We start from the raw sequence: 17,244 nt of genomic DNA, 5'->3' as shown, positions 1-17,244 counted from the left end.
AAGCCGGGAATGGCTACAGTGATCCCGAGCACCTTTTCACCAAAAAAAAAAAAAAAAAAAGTCAAAGATTAAAAAAAAAAAAACATTTGGCCAAGCCGGGAATGGCCATAGTGATCCCGTGCATTTTCTTTTCTTGTCAGCCAAGCTGGGAATGGCTGTAGTGATCCCATGCACTTTCTTTTCTTGTCAGCCAAGCTGGGAATGACTGTAGTGATCCCATGCACTTTCTTTTTGTCGGCCAAGCTGGGAATGGCCATAGTGATCCCATGCACTTTATTTTCCTGCACAAACATTGGCCAAGCCGGGAATGGCCTTGTGATCCCGTGCCCCTTTATTTTCCTGCACAAACATTGGCCAAGCCGGGAATGGCCTTGTGATCCCGTGCCCCTTTATTTTCTTGCACAAACATTGGCCAAGCCGGGAATGGCCTTGTGATCCCGTGCCCCTTTATTTTCTTACACAAACATTTGACCAAGCCGGGAATGGCCTTGTGATCCCGTGCCCCTTTATTTTCTTGCACAAACATTGGCCAAGTCGGGAATGGCCTTGTGATCCCGTGCCCCTTTATTTTCTTGCACAAACATTGGCCAAGTCGGGAATGGCCTTGTGATCCCGTGCCCCTTTATTTTCTTGCACAAACTTTTGGCCAAGCCGGGAATGGCCACAATGATCCCGCGCATTTCAGTCCCGTACGAAACTCGGTTGACTACGCCTTTGTTTGCCTTTTATTTCATAAAAGACATCCAAAGGGGGGGGCAGCTGTAGTACCCGGTTTTCGTCCGGCCAAAAAAAAATACAAAATACAAAAAATAATAATAATATATATATATATATCATATAAAAATTAAAATATATATATATAAGAAAAAGTAGCCGAAAGTAAAAAGAGAAAGGAGAAGAAAAAGAGAAAAGAAAGAAAGAGAAAGAAGAAAAAGAGAAAGGAGAAGAAAAAGAGAAAAGAAAGAAAGAGAAAGAAGAAAAAGGGAAAGGAGAAGAAAAAGAGAAAGAAGAAAAAAGTTTTTGGGGGGGAGAAAAGAAGAATAGAAGAAGGAGGGAGGCGTGAGAGAAAGGGGGAGGTTTTGAGCCCGGAAAAAAAGAAAAAAGGAGGGGAGGAAGGCAGCCGAGGGAGGAAGTGGGAGAAAACCGTGAGAGGAAAAAGAGGGAAGAGCCGCCGTCGGATCGAGAAGAGAGAAGCAAAATCGGAAAAGGTAGTCATATGCTTTGATTTACTTCCCTACCATTTTCTTGATTCCACTTTTGTTGTGAGTTTATGGTTCTATTTCAGAGCAGTAGGATGCGGGTTCTAGTTTTGCCTCTGGTTTTAATCTTCTAAAAGATGCATTTGTTGTTGTTTAGATTTGGTGCTATCTTGTGTATGTGTTTTTGATGCACTGTTTCCTATTTCTCTGGATTCACATTCGTACTCGATGCTCCATGCTATTGTGATTCTGTTCTTTTTCTGATTTGTTCTTAGATCCATTTTCTGGACCCATATTCTTAGATCCATGTCTCGGTTCCCATTTTGAGTTTGTTGTGCTGGTTATATGTTAATGAGTGATTGAGATTTTGTCTCCTATACTTGAGACTCTATGTTTGGATTTTGCTTCCTGTATTCCGTGTAAGCATATATTGATCTCTGCATATATATGTGTTTACATGGATGTGTATATATATGTATAGCGTATGTATATATAGGTGTGCAGTGTGTGCGTATATATATATGCTGTGGGCGTGTGTATATGTGTGCATCGTGTGTGAATGTGTGTGTTGTGCGTGTATATATATACAGTGAGTGTATGCACGTATATGTATAGTGTATTGTGTTTGTATATGTATATGTACCAGCTTGTGGATGTGTTTATATATGTATATGTGCATACATGATATGGTTGTGTATGATATTGTATATGTTTATATGTGTATATGAATCTTTAAATATGGAAGTAATTTGATATTATATTTGAATACCTATTTGACCTTCCTCTTGTTGAATTTTGCTACGTGGATTGGGCTTGGCTCCATCGGGATCGGGCTTGGATATTATTTGGACGAGTTGATGGAGGCTTGAGCAATTTCAAGATTTTGTTTGGTTTATTGCAATTTGTGTATATTTGGCCCCCCCATATTGTGTAATTTATCTTATTCATGTCGATTTGTATAATTTCGACATTTATTATTTGGATTATTTGTACAAGTGTGGATTATGAATTTATAGGCTTAAAGTTGAATATAGGTCATTTCAATTAAAGAAATCATAAGTTGATTTCCTTTATTTGAATTATGAACCTTATTTGATTTCATTTATGAATTTGCCATAAGTTGGCAATAATAGGTTAAATTGATAGATGACACTTTTCCAAATAATCATTTATACCATAAGTCGGTATTTAAAATTAAACCTACCAAAAGTTGGTAGGTCATTTTATCATTTATGCCATAAGTTGGTATTTAAAATTAAACCTACCAAAAGTTGGTAGGTCATTTTATCATTTATGCCATAAGTTGGTATTTAAAATTAAACCTACCAAAAGTTGTAGGTCATTTTATCATTTATGTCATAAGTTGGTATTTAAAATTAAACCTACTAAAAGTTGGTAGGGCATTTTATTAAATAAACCATAAGTTGGTATCTAAAATTAAACCTATCAAAAGTTGGTAGAACATTTTATCATTAACACCATAAGTTGGTGTTTAAAATTAAACCTACCAAAAGTTGGTAGGACATTTTATCATTAACACCATAAGTTGGTGTTTAAAATTAAACCTACCAAAAGTTGGTAGGACATTTTATCATTAACACCATAAGTTGGTGTTTTAAATTAAATCTACTAAAAGTTGGTAGTGTGTCTCCAAATAAACACTATCATAAGTTGATAAGTGTGTTGAAAGTAATAATTCAAACTTTAACAATTACACCTTGCAAAGAGCAAGTTTCCATAAGATAGCCATTAGATTAATCCGGGTAACCGTTTTCAAACGGGAGTTGTGGGGTGCCTAATACCTTCCCCACACTCAATCGATCCCCGTACCCTTTTCTCTGGTTCGCAGGTCTTTTCGGTGTCCAATTGCACCTTAAATCAATTGGTGGCGACTCTAAACATTTTTCATCCTCAAATGCCGGTCCGCGTCGTGACCCCGGTTGCGACACATCCCAATTCTCTTCAATGTGGTTATATTCTGCATTTGACATGAAGTTGGGGTAAAGGTTAACTCACACTTCCTATCTCTGAGATGTTTATTTACTGAAAAGAGATTAAAAATAGCTTACTTGTTTTAGACATACGTGGTAAAATGAACCTAGATGGTTTTTCGCTCATACAATTGCTACAGCCGATCTTGGTTAGATTAGAATAGAAATGTCGCCTTTGAAACATTAATAAAAGGGTGCTATATATCGAACAAGGAGCCATAGTTGACTTGTTGTTGGCCTGCTCTTTGTACGTACAGGTTGCCAAGTTTGATTCCTCCCTCCTAATCAAATTTAATGGCATGACCCCATTACTACAAGTTGCGAATTGGAGCTAGTGAGGAAATCCCTCTCAGTGGAAGGGGACTCGCATTAATAAAAGCCTGTTGTTTTATTTGAAGTTAGGAGAAAACAAAAGTCCAACTCCTGGTGAAAAAAGAATCTTGCTTGTACTATGATTCTTCATTGAGTACAAAAAATTTAATAATAGAATAGTTTATTTTTCATTGATACCTATGCGGTCGGCAATTAAAAAACCATTGAAAAATCGGCTTACCAATGTTATGATTGCCCAATCTTATAAAGCACTAACGGATTTTATTATGCATCTTGATTCTATCATCTCCACTGCTCCACAATTAGTTTAAAATCTTTATACAAACAGCAGCTTTACCTCCATCTCCATTTCATCATGGATAATCAAGCTCCTTTCCCAATTATCTTGACCTTTCTTGTTTTCTTATTTATAATGCTGAAAAAAATATGGAGCAAATCACAAAACCAGAAGTCAAATTCTGTTATTGCTCCTCCCTCCCCATGGAAGCTGCCACTGATAGGAAACATGCATCAAATCATTGGCTCTCTGCCCCATCACCGCCTAAGAGATTTAGCCAACAAATATGGACCTCTTATGCACCTTCAGCTTGGGGAATTGTCCACCATTGTCGTTTCTTCTCCAGAAGTTGCCAAACAAGTAATGAAAACCCATGATGTTACTTTTTCCACTCGACCTGATACCCTTACCGGAGAGATCCTGTTATATAACTTCAAAGATATTGCATTTCCACCATATGGAGATTACTGGAGACAGATGCGTAAAATATGCACAATAGAGCTGTTGAGCGGAAAAAGGGTTTGAGCAATGCAATCCATCAGAGAGGAAGAGGTATCGAAGTTCATTAAATCTATTTCTTTGAAGGCCAGAGCGAAAATCAACCTCAGTGAGATGTTAATTTGTTTAACATATGCAATCACTTCAAAAGTGTCAATTGGTAAGAGTTGCGAGATGCATGGAGCATTTGTACCACCTGTAAAAGAAATAATAGAGGCTGCTGGAGGTTTCAGTTTGAATGATATGTTTACATCCATAAAATTGTTTCATCTGATCAGCGGGGTGAGGACTCGGCTTGAGAAGCTGCATCATGAAGTTGATAAGATATTTGAAAACCTCATCAATGAACATAAAGTCAACAAGGAAACAATTGATTCTAGCAATGAAGTTGTCGACGATTTTGTAGATGTTCTCTTGAATCTTCAGGAATGTGGAGACTTTTAGTTCCCCTTGAAAACAAACAACATCAAAGCAGTTGTACTGGTAAGCATATCTCTTTCAAATCATGTTTATTTGAACATCTTAAATAGACTGCACTAATGACCTTCAAAGCTAACTATTAGACTCAACAAACTGCTTTCAGTTCTAGTATGCCCCTTTGTGCAATTACTAGGAAAATCAATTTATACCTTTTGTTTCCCTTATGAATATGTAGGGGAAAAAACAATACTTTCGCTGATTAAACACAATCTATATTTCAGGACATCTATAACTTTAGAATGGGCTATGTCAGAATTGATAAAGAATCCAAGAACTATGGAAAAAGCTCAAGCAGAGATGAGGCAGGTCTTTGATAGAAAAGGATATGTAGACGAAGCTGGACTCGAAGAACTAGAATTCTTGAAATTAGTTATCAAGGAAACTCTAAGGTCACACCCTCCAGCTCCACTTGGACTTCCACGACTTTGCAGAGAGAGATGTCAGATTTTTGGATATGATATACCCGTCAAAGCCCAAGTAATTTTTAATGTATGGGCTATTGGAAGGGATCCGAATTATTGGATTGATGCAGAGAAGTTCTATCCCGAGAGATTTGTCAATAGTTCCATTGATTACAAGGGAAATAACATTGAATTTATCCCATTTCGTGCTAGGAGGAGGATGTGCCCTGGCATGTCATTTGCAATTGTGATCATTGAGCTTACACTTGCAAAGTCACTCTACCATTTCGACTGGAAGCTCCCCAACAACATCAAACAAGAAGAAGTGGACATGACGGAGAGTTTTGGTATTTTAGTTGGAAGAAAAAATGATCTTTATGTAGTCCCCATTCCTTACCATGCTACAATTGCGCAGTAAAAACATAAAGCTACAATTTCCTTATGTAAGCATTGAATTGTTTGTTTTAGTTCCAGTGTTGTTTTTCATGCACCATGTGACCATGGTTAGTTATCTTGTACTATTGTTCTAATTTCTAGGCTTGTATCTGCTCAGTACTAAATAAGGGAAAATTCCAACAGTTGTACTATATAATATGGCATTTCCCATAAAAATAAATGAGCATTAGACTCCCTTACTTATGTTACAAGTAAATGTATTGCTTCTTTAATTACTTAGTTTCTGTTACTGATGCTAGAAAAACAAAACTCCAACTCCAGCTGAGGAAAGAATCTTGCTTCTACTATGATTCTTCCTTAACTACAACAAATTATTAGATAGAAGAATAGTTTACTTTTCATTGAAACCCTACGGAGTCGGCAAATTAGAAAACAGCCTATCACATATTCCAACAAGAGGATTTTATTAATACAAGAAGTCACCTTCCGCTAACATTGATTATCGGCCGATAATGCAATCGATCCGACCAATCGAAATTGCCCAAATGTCAAAACTATTATCAGTCTGACCTTTATGGGTCGGGTGTTTGTTGACAACCGACCTTTTCGGGTCAGTTACAGGTATACCTGAAAATATTTTTTGGGTCGGTTTCTGGGTTGGTTGCAGGTATACCGACTCTGTTTTAGTGTTTTTTCTCCTTAATCTGCCTCAAAAGGTTAATTAAAAAATTGCTGCAATTGGAAAAAGAATTACTGCAACACAAACACTAAAATCTGTAAATAAAATTTGCATATAAAAGTAAAAAACAAAACATGAATACAAAAGTATAAAACCTGCATGATAAAATAGTAAATCACTAATAACTGTATTATGTATTAGATTAATAGATTTAACAATAATAAAAACTAACAAGTTTATTTTAATAATAATGATTAAGAACTAATATAGTAATATTTGATACTAATTTTTTTATTTTCTTTTAAATAATCGGTTGGCCGATTTATTAGTTCAAGGACTACTAAACCTCGACCATATGAGCTACTCCTTCCAAATGCTCTTCCTGGCCGCTTCAATCACCCATGGTCGCCTTGCCATCTTTCTTCGTAATCATTCCTTGGCAATGATTTTTTCGGGATCCAAATTTCTTAAATAGGTTTGCTGAAAACGGTTCCCCCCCCCCCCCCCCCCCGTCTGCTTTAGATGGTTTTCATCATTCCTTTGTCAATGAGATGTTTCTTTCCTTTTACATGCATTTAATCAAACATGTGAAGAACAAAAAATAGCCACAACAAAGTTCTACTTCGCAGAGGCATTTACGGAGGAATGAAACTAACTATTTTAGGGTTTGCTTGGATTGATGTTTTAGACAAGTGAGAAGCGCTAAAAGGGAGGAATAATGCTTAGATTTTAGCTTAGAGAGTTAAGTGGGGTAAAGGAGGGGGAAGTTTCCCTCACTTTAACTCTCCAACTCTAGATCTACATTTTGTGACCCCCAATTTGAGGGGTTTGTGAGATAGAGAAAAGTTTGTTTATTATTTTTTAAATCATCCTTAATTTTTTTACTCATTTCAACTCTCATTAACTCTATCTTCTAATCACGTAATAGTGAGTAAAGGTAATCCCCTTCCATAACTCCCCATCCTTTAAATCCACTTAACTCTTCATTTTACAATCCAAGCAAAACCTTAGAGCAACTACACCGGTGTAAAGCGACTGACAGTTAAGTCTTTTCTCTTGTCTGGAAGAGTTTTCTCTCTTTCATTAGCAAGGTTAAGGTGAAGTCTTCTTGTACGTTTATTTCATACAGGAAGATTAATCTCTAGAACTTCATGGAGGATCTTACATAGAAGTGCCAAAATTTGAATCTTACAAGAGTGAAAGAGCAAGGGTTAAATCTTTGTAGGGAGGATCTTGAAGCTTCGTCGGTACAAGGAACTTTTAGTTTATTGGGAAATTTGCATCATGAAGGAGTAATTTCTGGGACGGTTCTTTCAAATACCATGAAGGAAATATGGAGACTAAAGCGGCATCCAACTTTCAAAGATCTTGGAGAAAATTTGTATGCAATCTTTGATAATGAGCGGGATAAGCAAAAGATTTTGGAGGGTTGGCCATGGCTTTTTGATCTTCATCTCCTAGTTCTTCAAGAAATGCATAGTACAATTCCGGTAAAGGAGTTTCTACTTGATTCAGAATTATTTTGGATACAAGTCGATAATTTATGGTTGGCTGCAATGTCGGAGAGAGTTGCCCGGATCATAGGTAATTCTATTGGGGAGTGTGCTGAAGTGGATACGCAGAAAGATGAAATCATCTGGGGACCATTTTTATGTATCAGAGTCTGGATCTCCTTATATAAACCTCTTCCAAGAAGTAAAAAGATCGAAATTCCAGAGAGATTCCTGACGGCGGGGTTCTTGTGTGAACATTTACCCAAGTTTTGTTTCAAATATGGTTGCATTCTACATGATAAAGGTGGTTGCCTGAATATTTTCTCGGGACGTTTACATGGGAATGATATTGATATGGAGTATAGGAGTTGGATGAGTGCTCCAATTTTTCAGAGACGTCAATCAGAAAGAAGTAATGATGATTCCTGATGGAAGCAAACTAATTCCGATGGAAGGCGGAGTCCGATGGTAAGAGATCAGCTAAGTAACGACTGCAACAAATGTGAAACTCTAGTGCCAACAAAAAGTGGTAACGGATGTTGATGAAATCTCTTCAGCTAATCGTGGGATTCCTTTTGATGACAATCAACCAATTAATGAGGAAATCGCAGTTAAAAATCAGGGAGAGTTGGTTTTGAATAATGAAATCCTTTTAACCACGGAATTGCAAATTGATCACGATCCCAAAACAAAGTGATGAGTTGGCAAAATCTCCGAAGGTTTGTCTGGAAGCTGTAGATGCCCGAATCTACAATTGTTGAACAGTCAACGTAATTTATTTCAAGGCCTTCTACAACAGGATCGTGAGAAACAAAGCAAAGTTGAGATCGAAGGACTTGGGCACCGATGGGATACCTACCAAAGAGCCTCTGACGATCAAGTCAGTAATAAGAGAGTCAAGTAAAGCAAGTATATAAAAGATGTAAAGTAAGAGATGAAAGATGTGAAGTATGAATGTGAGTATGTAGATATCAAGTAATGTAAGTATGCTAGAGTCAAGTGAGTCCATTGAAGGTGTAAAGTATGAAATGTCAACATGAGATGCAAGGTGGGGGATCATATGAGGTGGCCGTAGAGATGCAAGATATATGTTGGATGTTGGTCGACGATGGAGGATAGAAGGTTGAGGGTCGGAGGTTGAAGGTCGGAGGTGAAAGGTTGAAGAAGTTCTGAGCTTTCCTTGGGTGAGTGAACAAGAGAGTGAATGTCTGATGCTCTCAAGGTCCGAAAGTTGAAGATCCAAAAGTCCTAGTCTCAGATGTGAAAGAGCAATATGGGTGATCAAGTATGACAGGTCTGGGTAGAATGCGAGGTGAAGAGATCTGAGACAGCTGAAGGTTGAAGAAGAAGACAGTTTTGGCTAAATGAGTCTCCAATTCCACGTGCCCCCTTTGGAGAAGGAAGGGGGTTTTTATAGTAGAGTTACGTGGCGACCAAGACTGACATAGAGTATATAATACGGATAATCGTGGGAAGGTGGTGTCGGGTGTTAGGACGCGTGGCTTGTTTTGGTTGGTCATGAGTGGAATTGTATAAAGTCCGGGCGGCTCAATGTCAGGTACTGGTGGCAGGCTGACTGACTCGGCATGCTTGGCTCAGAGGTCATATTTGTCTTATTGAGGCTGCACCCAATAATGGTCTCAGATGACCGTTGCCTTAGGGCGGCCAAGTCAGAGAGTGATCATGGTTTAGTTGTATGATTGATAATATGCACGTCTAAGCATGATATGCAATGGAGTTGAGTTGGATAATTGATACCTGAGGCGAGCATGACCAATGTTCGCCAACTGTCCATAGTGTTGATCGACTTGGACGTTAGTCAACTTAGGCATTGATCAAGTTGGTCATTGACCGACTCGGACGTCGTCCATCGACAGTTGATGGCGTGGGATGTCTTTGGTTGGGTCACCCAATGATGATTGCCCGAAGACATTAGACGCCCATGGGCTGGGCTGCCTTAGGCTTGTTCTGATTGAGTTGGCCGACTTGGTGGTTGACCGTCTTGGTGGTTGATCGACCTGGGCTTGGACGCCCGAGTATGGACTGCTTAGCTTGGACGCCTGAATATGGGTTGCTTATGTGCTTTTGAACATCTATAGTCTTGTTCGACTTGGGTTCGTCTCGCTCGACTTTATTGGTCAAATTGTGCGTTGACTGACGTCTCATCCAACTGTGCTGACTGGGTCACGCATTGACTGGGAAATTAGTCCATGATAGTTTTTGCCACTACAGTTTGTCCCTAACTCTCATAGTCAAACGAAGTACAGTTTCAAGACTAGTTCGTATGAGATTCGCCCTTCCCAAAAAATTTGTTAGAAAGTATAGAAATGTTGTGTTGGTCTGCCAAAAAAGTTGTCAATTGTACCATAAATGACGTTCAGGCGGGCGTGCTTGACCGGATGGCGGTGTAAATCATAAATGACGTTTAGGCGGGCGTGCCTGATTGGATAGCGAGTGTGTACCATAAATGACGTACAAACGAGATTGGCTGGTCGAATGGCAGGTGTGTACCATAAATGACGTCCATGCGAGTTTGCCTGGCCAGATGGTTGACGTCCAGACGAGTTTGCCTGGTTGGATGGCGGTGTATGCCATAAATGACGCCCGGGAGAGATTGCCTGGCCGGATGGTTGACATCCAAGCGAGTTTGCCTGGCCAGGTGGCAATGTAATGTTCGGTCGACCAAGGTTGGCCGCTTGACCAAAAGATGCAGATTGTAATGATGACTATTGAAGTATGTGAACAAAACATTACCTTGTATAATGCATCATGTGTAAAAGGAGTGTATATAATAATAATACAAAAATAAGATGTGAAAAATTAGGTGATAGTGTATAAGAACCAAATAGTGATATTGTAAATGGAAAAAATAAATTTAATGTTTACTTATTATACGGATTAAATATATGTTTAATAGGTGGAAAAATAGAAGTGAAAGAAATAATGGAAAGACTCATTTTCTATCTCTCTTAGTATCATCTGTCACCATGTAAAACAAATAAGATAATAGTGGTGTGATACTACACAAGTATGCATAGGACCATGTTGGCATTGACTTTGAATGATAAAGTGTTACGTTTGGTTTGGTAGGCTTTGACGTGTAACATGATGTAAGGCTTTTAATATGTCATGTCTTATGATAAAAGAAAAGCTTCATAACATAGATAAGAACTAAAAATCTAAAAGATAGATGAGTCAGAACCTAAAGGATAGACAAAGCTAGTGTAAAGGGTATTGTCAAAGACTCAAAATAGTACATTCATAGCTTAGGTTGTAAGAGCTTTTTCAGGGTTCAAAGTAGGAAACAAGACTAGATTTTTTTTTAAAGCCTAGGCTATGGGTAGGTCATATTAAGGTAGTACGTTGTTCAAAAGTCCCCAAATTGTCTTCTGACTCGGCAAGCTCCTTACGTACGACATGTTATGCAATAAAGGAAAAATGTACACGAAGATAAGATAGAGTTAGCTTGATGAGACAATGTTCAGAGATGCCTGAAGATAAAGTCTGTGGTATGTAGAATTTTTGGCCGTCGATTCCAAGAGGATCATGATTGCTTGTCATGTGTCACTTTATAGAACAAGCATTTTTTGAAGAGAGGGTTTGAGCAAGAGATGAGATAGTGTGTTGTGTGAGACACACGGTTCCTGAATTATTTCACTGTCCAAATACGGCTTCCATAAATGGGGTGTTTCTTCGCTTTATTTTCATGTTACCTGTCTGGTTTTTGAGGGTAGCAGTTCTCTAGAGAGTAATTCTTCATTTCAAATGGAGGGAATGGACAAGAGGGCATAGCTTGTAAAGGTGTCGAGGAGGCATGTCTTGATAAATCTCATAGGATCCTACCTGAATCATTTAGTCTCGAATCGCGTATTACCAGGAGAAACTTGCAAGTATTGAGGAAGAGATATCGTATACCGGAGGGGGTCATGCTTAGGGCTCCTACTAAGGATGAGCAGATAGACACGGGTTATGAGGATGAATTTTTGTTCTACGAAGTCATGTTCAAGTTGGGTCTCCAACTCCCTTTGCCTACACTGTTGGTACAAGTTCTATGTCGGTTTGGGGTGACTTTTAGTCAACTCATGCCCAACTCCCTTAGGATTATATTGGGCGTCCAACATCTAAGTTTCAAACATGGAGTAAATTTTGGCGTGGAAGATCTGATGTCACTGTATGCGTTCAAGAAACACGAGTTGACAAAGGGCGGTTTATGGTGGTATCTAAGCGAAAGTGTCTTCCTATTATCTTGGAGCTGTTGTCCAGTGGTCACGATAAATGGAAGAGTGAATACTTCTTTCCAAGGGTAGCGGTATTTTTAGTGTTGGGGAAAACGTGTCGTATTGTTGGACAACACCAAATGGTAGTCCTCGTATTATTCTCTACTCGTGTGTTATTTCACCATTCATTATCCGTTCTATAAGACCTTAAGGTTCTTTTTGTGTTTGTAGTTCTAAAGAATCCATTAGGGAAGATGGTGCAAGAAGATCAACCCACGTCAGTAGTGGATGCGGTAAGGAGGCTTCTAGAGGCGGAGAGGTGATGGAAGGCCATCTTAGGTGAGCTTCTATCGGAGAGTGTCCGGTAACGAACCAGAGTCAAAACTGGTTACTTCTCGATTAAAGAGCTATCGGCGTACGTAAGGAGGTTGGTAAGGCGAAAGGGAGCATGGGGAATGCACGCTCAGCAATTGAGCCCGAGAAGGAGATCTTAGGAGATGAGGGCGAAGTAGAGGTAAAAAAGAGAGAAGTGAAATATGGTGAAGGGGAAAAAAAGATACATATTGAGGGTAGCTGGGATTCAACGGTTCAAAAGAAAGGAAATGGTCGCTTGGTCGAAGTTCCAAAAGGAGATGGGGAGACAAGGAAGAGGGCGCGTTTGGTAGTAGAGTCTATGATGGGTGTGGCGGACCACGGCCTGGAGACATTTACTTTTATGTTTCCGACAAATGCATCTAATTTTTCGCCGCCATATGCTCTTTCGATAGAAATCCACCAACTCTTATTTTCGGCGGATGAGAAGTTCTTGAGGGGGTTGGGTTTGGCTCGAAAGTCTCGGGATACACTGGTCCGCTCTTTCCAAGCTTTTCAGGGGGCAATTTTTAACTATGAAGAGATTGCTATGTTGAGGAAGGAACAAATGGAAGCGTTGGTGGATAAAGATGAGGAAATTAATCGTTTTCAACGAGAGTTGTTGATAGCCAAGAGTTGTGGAGGCGAGGAAAGGTGAGGTCAAAGGTGAGGTCGTGATGATTGAGAGATTGAGGGCAACCGAGTTGACAAACTTCTCATGATGAAGTCTGAAATGTTCGTGGTAGTCGACGAATGGAAGAAAGCAGGGCATATGGCCCGTGACATAAATAATCAAACTTTGGAGAAGTTGGGGGCTTGTGAAAGAGAAAGAGATGCGGCTTTGGACAATGTTAGAAAAACGAGTTCTGATCTTAGTGTCCTTTCCAAAAAGTTGGCGAGCAAGGAGGAGAGGTTGAGCGCTTTCGAGGTTTAGATGGTGGGAAGCAAAACGGAGTATGGCCGACGAGTGGGAATTATTGATGGTGTGGCTGTGGCCGAGACGAAGCTTGAGATGCTTCATCAATTTAGAGACGGAAAGTCAGGTGAATAGCTTAGAAAAAGAGATAACCGATTGTGAGGTGATCTTGGAGTTTTTTGGCAAGGAGGGAGAGGTTGTGAAAGGTATGGAAGAGGTAATTGTGGATGAGTCTGGAGGCACGAAAATTGGAAAAAAAGTTGAAGAAGAGTCGGAGGGAGGACTCAGCGAGGAAGGGGAAAGGTGTTGTAATGATCAAAATGTGGATATGACGAGGTAGAGTTGTATGTGAAATATATAGTAGATATAAGAAAGGTATGGTAGTTTCATGTAAATATGTAATCTAGTTTATAAAATAAATAGAATATGGTAGGAAATGAAAATAGCAGTGTAATGTAGATATATAATCTGGCTTTTGTGTAAGACTATCGGAACATGAAAGTAGTGTACTATCTAGTTATATGCAATCTGGCTTTTATAACTTGCTCTTGTGTCTTGGAAATTTCATCCATGGGGAACGTTCACAAGATTTTTTTTACTTTCGTGTTAACAAGCATACTGTCTAACTAGGTTGTGAATGGAGCGATCAAAAACATACAAACATGACGGATGAGAGGTGATACTAACCCAAAGTTCAAAAGTGTAATGAAATGTCTCAGTAGCTTTATCTCTTTAGGTTTTTCGACTTACTTCCTTTGTATTTATGCGCCATATATTCTTTGTCCCCAAATTTGAGTGAAGTATCTGGTCGCAAGTTCTTCGCTCAAACTTAGTGCTAGTGTTGGCTAAAATGGCGGGTCATAATATAGTCGTGGCTAGCAACGTCAACAAAAGACTGTCGTTGGCTAACAGGGTGAACAAAATATCATTTGCTAACGAGAGGGTCGAGAGACTGTTGGCTAACGAGGCAAATAAATAACTCTTGGTTGACAAGGCTAGCTAGATGTTTTTGGCTGACGAGGCGAACGAGAGGCTCTCGACAGATGAGGCGAACAAGAGGCTCTTGGTTGACGAGGCTAAAGAGATTATCTCAGCTGACGGTCGAATAGATTTTTTTGGTTGATGAGGCTAAAGAGATGATCTCTATTGACGAGGCAAATGAGATTTTTTTGGTTGATGAGGCTAAAGAGATGATCTCTACTGACGGAGCGAGCAAGAAGATTTTGGCTAGTGATGATGCTAAGGCTAAGGATGAGTTGGAGGCAAATGACGAGGTCAGGAGGGCTAATCATTTGCGAGATGAGGCTGAAAAAGCTAAGGAAGAAATGGAGAATTTGAGGAAGTTGGTGGCGGACGCTAATTTTAAAGAACATATAAGAAAAAGTTGTTTGGAAATTTTCTAAGTGGTATATGGTATTAACGGTTTTGGGCGTCAAAGTACGACTTCTCGGACACACTCGCGCGCCACGTATCCTTTGTCCCCCAATTTGGACGGAGTATCTTGGTCGAAGTTATTGCGTGCAAACTCATTGTCATTCTTGAATCCATTTCTTATTTTCTGGCGTCGGGCATTCCTTGTCTTCTAGCGTCGGGCGTTCATGAGAGAGCTGGTGGTAGAGGTAATAAAGAAGGGTGACACTGGCGATGGAACTCATTTTCGAAGATAAATCTAAGTATAGTTTGGGTGTTCAAAATTTGGAGTCTCAGGTGGATGAACCATATACGTTTGGCGATCGAACTATAAAAATGAATGCCTTGGCACTTAGAAAATTTTGATTTCAAATCGATTGACGGTACTAGTTCGGACATAATTTCTGACCCCTGCCATAAGAATAAACACTTTTAGCAATTCAAAGATACTTAGCTTGGATTGTTGTTGATGTGTGCCTCTGTGTCGCAGTTAGCTCGTCATCTGTATTTTTCAGAGCACCATCCTTTTTTGTTTCTTTTCAAAGCTTGAGCGCCATATGTCTTATGCCTCTCATTGTTCTCGAACTATCTATCTTGTGTTTCTGTGTTCAAAAACAAAGGTGAGGGTTGGTCGACGGTCCTCCGATGCCTAAGTCAGTATAATGTTCGAGATGAAAATCAAACCAAAAAGCATAAATTAAGAGGTTCAGAGGTGATGTTATATGGGCCTTTTGTTTATGATATTCGGAGAGGATTGAAACTCTTCTTCTTTATCTTTATTTTTGGCGAAAGAGGCTTTTCCTCTTTCTATCAGCAAATCATACGAGCGACCTTTCTTGAGCAAGTTGTCTATCTCGTAAAGTAGAGCTTTGCAATCTGAGGTTTCATGCCCGTGGTCTCGATGAAATTCGCACCATTTAGTAGTGTTCTTTTCTCTTCCAACGATATTCTTCAACGACCATTTTACTTTGTTCCCCATTCCTTTGAGTACAAGCATCGCCTCCTTGTGTGGAATGCTGAGGTTGTATTTTGGTGCCTGTTCGAAGTATTCTCGTCTATTAAGTTCCTTACTAGGTGGACGAGCGTTAATCTTCCTATTCGAAAGAAGGGGCATTGGTTGGTCGTATAATCTTTTGTCGACCGACAAGGGGAAATGTACTTCTTTGCCACTGAAACTAGTCAGGTAACCTCAGACCGACTCGCGTTGTTGAACGTTGTGCGAGCCATTCAAGTAATTTTTTGTCTCATTGTTGTTAGCCATCAGTTGAGCTATCCGGATAGAGTTTTCACGCAGTTCCTCTTTAACAGACGCCATCCAAATGGAGTTTTCACGTAGCTCTCTTCTCATAGCCACCATCTCGATGGAGTTCCCACGTAACTCCTCTCTCGTGGCCGTCAGTTGAGATAGCACGTTGACCATGAGGTCTATTTTCGGAAGAGACATGATGTTTCAAGGCGATTGATGTTATGGTTTCTCGCTTTATCAGGCAAAGAACTGTAGAGGCCCTCCAGTGGGTGCCAAATTATAGATGCCCGAATCTACAATTGTTGAACAGTCAATGTAATTTATTTGGAGGCCTTCTACAGCGGGATCCTGAGAAACAAAGCAAAGTTGAAATCAAAGGACTTGGCCACCGGTGGGGTACCTACCAAAGAAAGTCAAGTAAAGTAAGTATATAAAAGATGTAAAGTAAGAGATGAAAGATGTGAAGTATGGATGTGAAGTATGAATGTGAGTATTTAGATATCAAGTAATGCAAGTATGCTGGAGTCAAGTGAGTCCATTGAAAGTGTAAAGTATGAAATGCCAACATGAGATGCAAGGTGGGGGATCATATGAGGTGTCCGTAGAGATGCAAGATATATGCTGGATGTTGGTCGACAATGGAGGATCGAAGGTTGAAGGTCGGAGGTTGAAGGTCGGAGGTGAAAGGTTGAAGAAGTTATGAGCTTTCCTTGGGTGAGTGAATGAGAGAGTGAATGTCTGATGCTCTCAAGGTCCGAAAGTTGAAGGTCCAAAAGTCCTAGTCTCAGATGTGAACGAGCAATATGGGTGATCAAGTATGACAGGTCTAGGTAGAATGCGAGGTGAAGAGATCTGAGAGAGCTGAGGGTTGAAGAAGAAGAGAGTTTCGGCTAAATGGGTCTCCAATTCCACGTGCCCCCTTTGGAAAAGGAAGGGGGTTTTTATAGTAGAGTTACGTGGTGACCAAGACTGACATGGAGTACATAATGCGGATAACTGTGGGAAGGTGGTGTCGGGTGTCGGGACGCGTGGCAAGCTGACTGACTCGGCATGAGTGGAATCGTACGGAGGTCGGGCGGCTCAATGTCAGGTACTGGTGGCAAGCTGACTGACTCGGCATGCTTGGCTCAAAAGTCATATTTGTCTTATTGAGGCTGGACCTAACAATGGTCTCAGATAACCGTTGCCTTAGGTCGGCCAAGTCAGAGCAGGGGATCATGGTTTAGTTGTATGATTGATAATATGCACGTATAAGCATTTTATACAATGGAGTTGAGTTGGATGATTGATACCTGAGACGAGCATGACCAATGCTCGTCAACTGTCCATAGTGTTGATCGACTTGGACGTCAATAAA

At 39.9% G+C, this 17,244-nt stretch overlaps 1 pseudogene; it reads left to right on the top strand.

The window, feature by feature from the left end:
* The first annotated feature begins 3,878 nt into the window (after positions 1 to 3,878).
* Positions 3,879 to 5,597, top strand: LOC120014152 (annotated as a pseudogene).
* The last annotated feature ends 11,647 nt before the right edge of the window (positions 5,598 to 17,244 follow it).

This window comes from Tripterygium wilfordii, chromosome 14 (assembly GCF_013401445.1).
Source record: "Tripterygium wilfordii isolate XIE 37 chromosome 14, ASM1340144v1, whole genome shotgun sequence".
Lineage (NCBI taxonomy): Eukaryota > Viridiplantae > Streptophyta > Magnoliopsida > Celastrales > Celastraceae > Tripterygium > Tripterygium wilfordii.
This window is presented reverse-complemented; position numbering and strand designations above follow the sequence as displayed.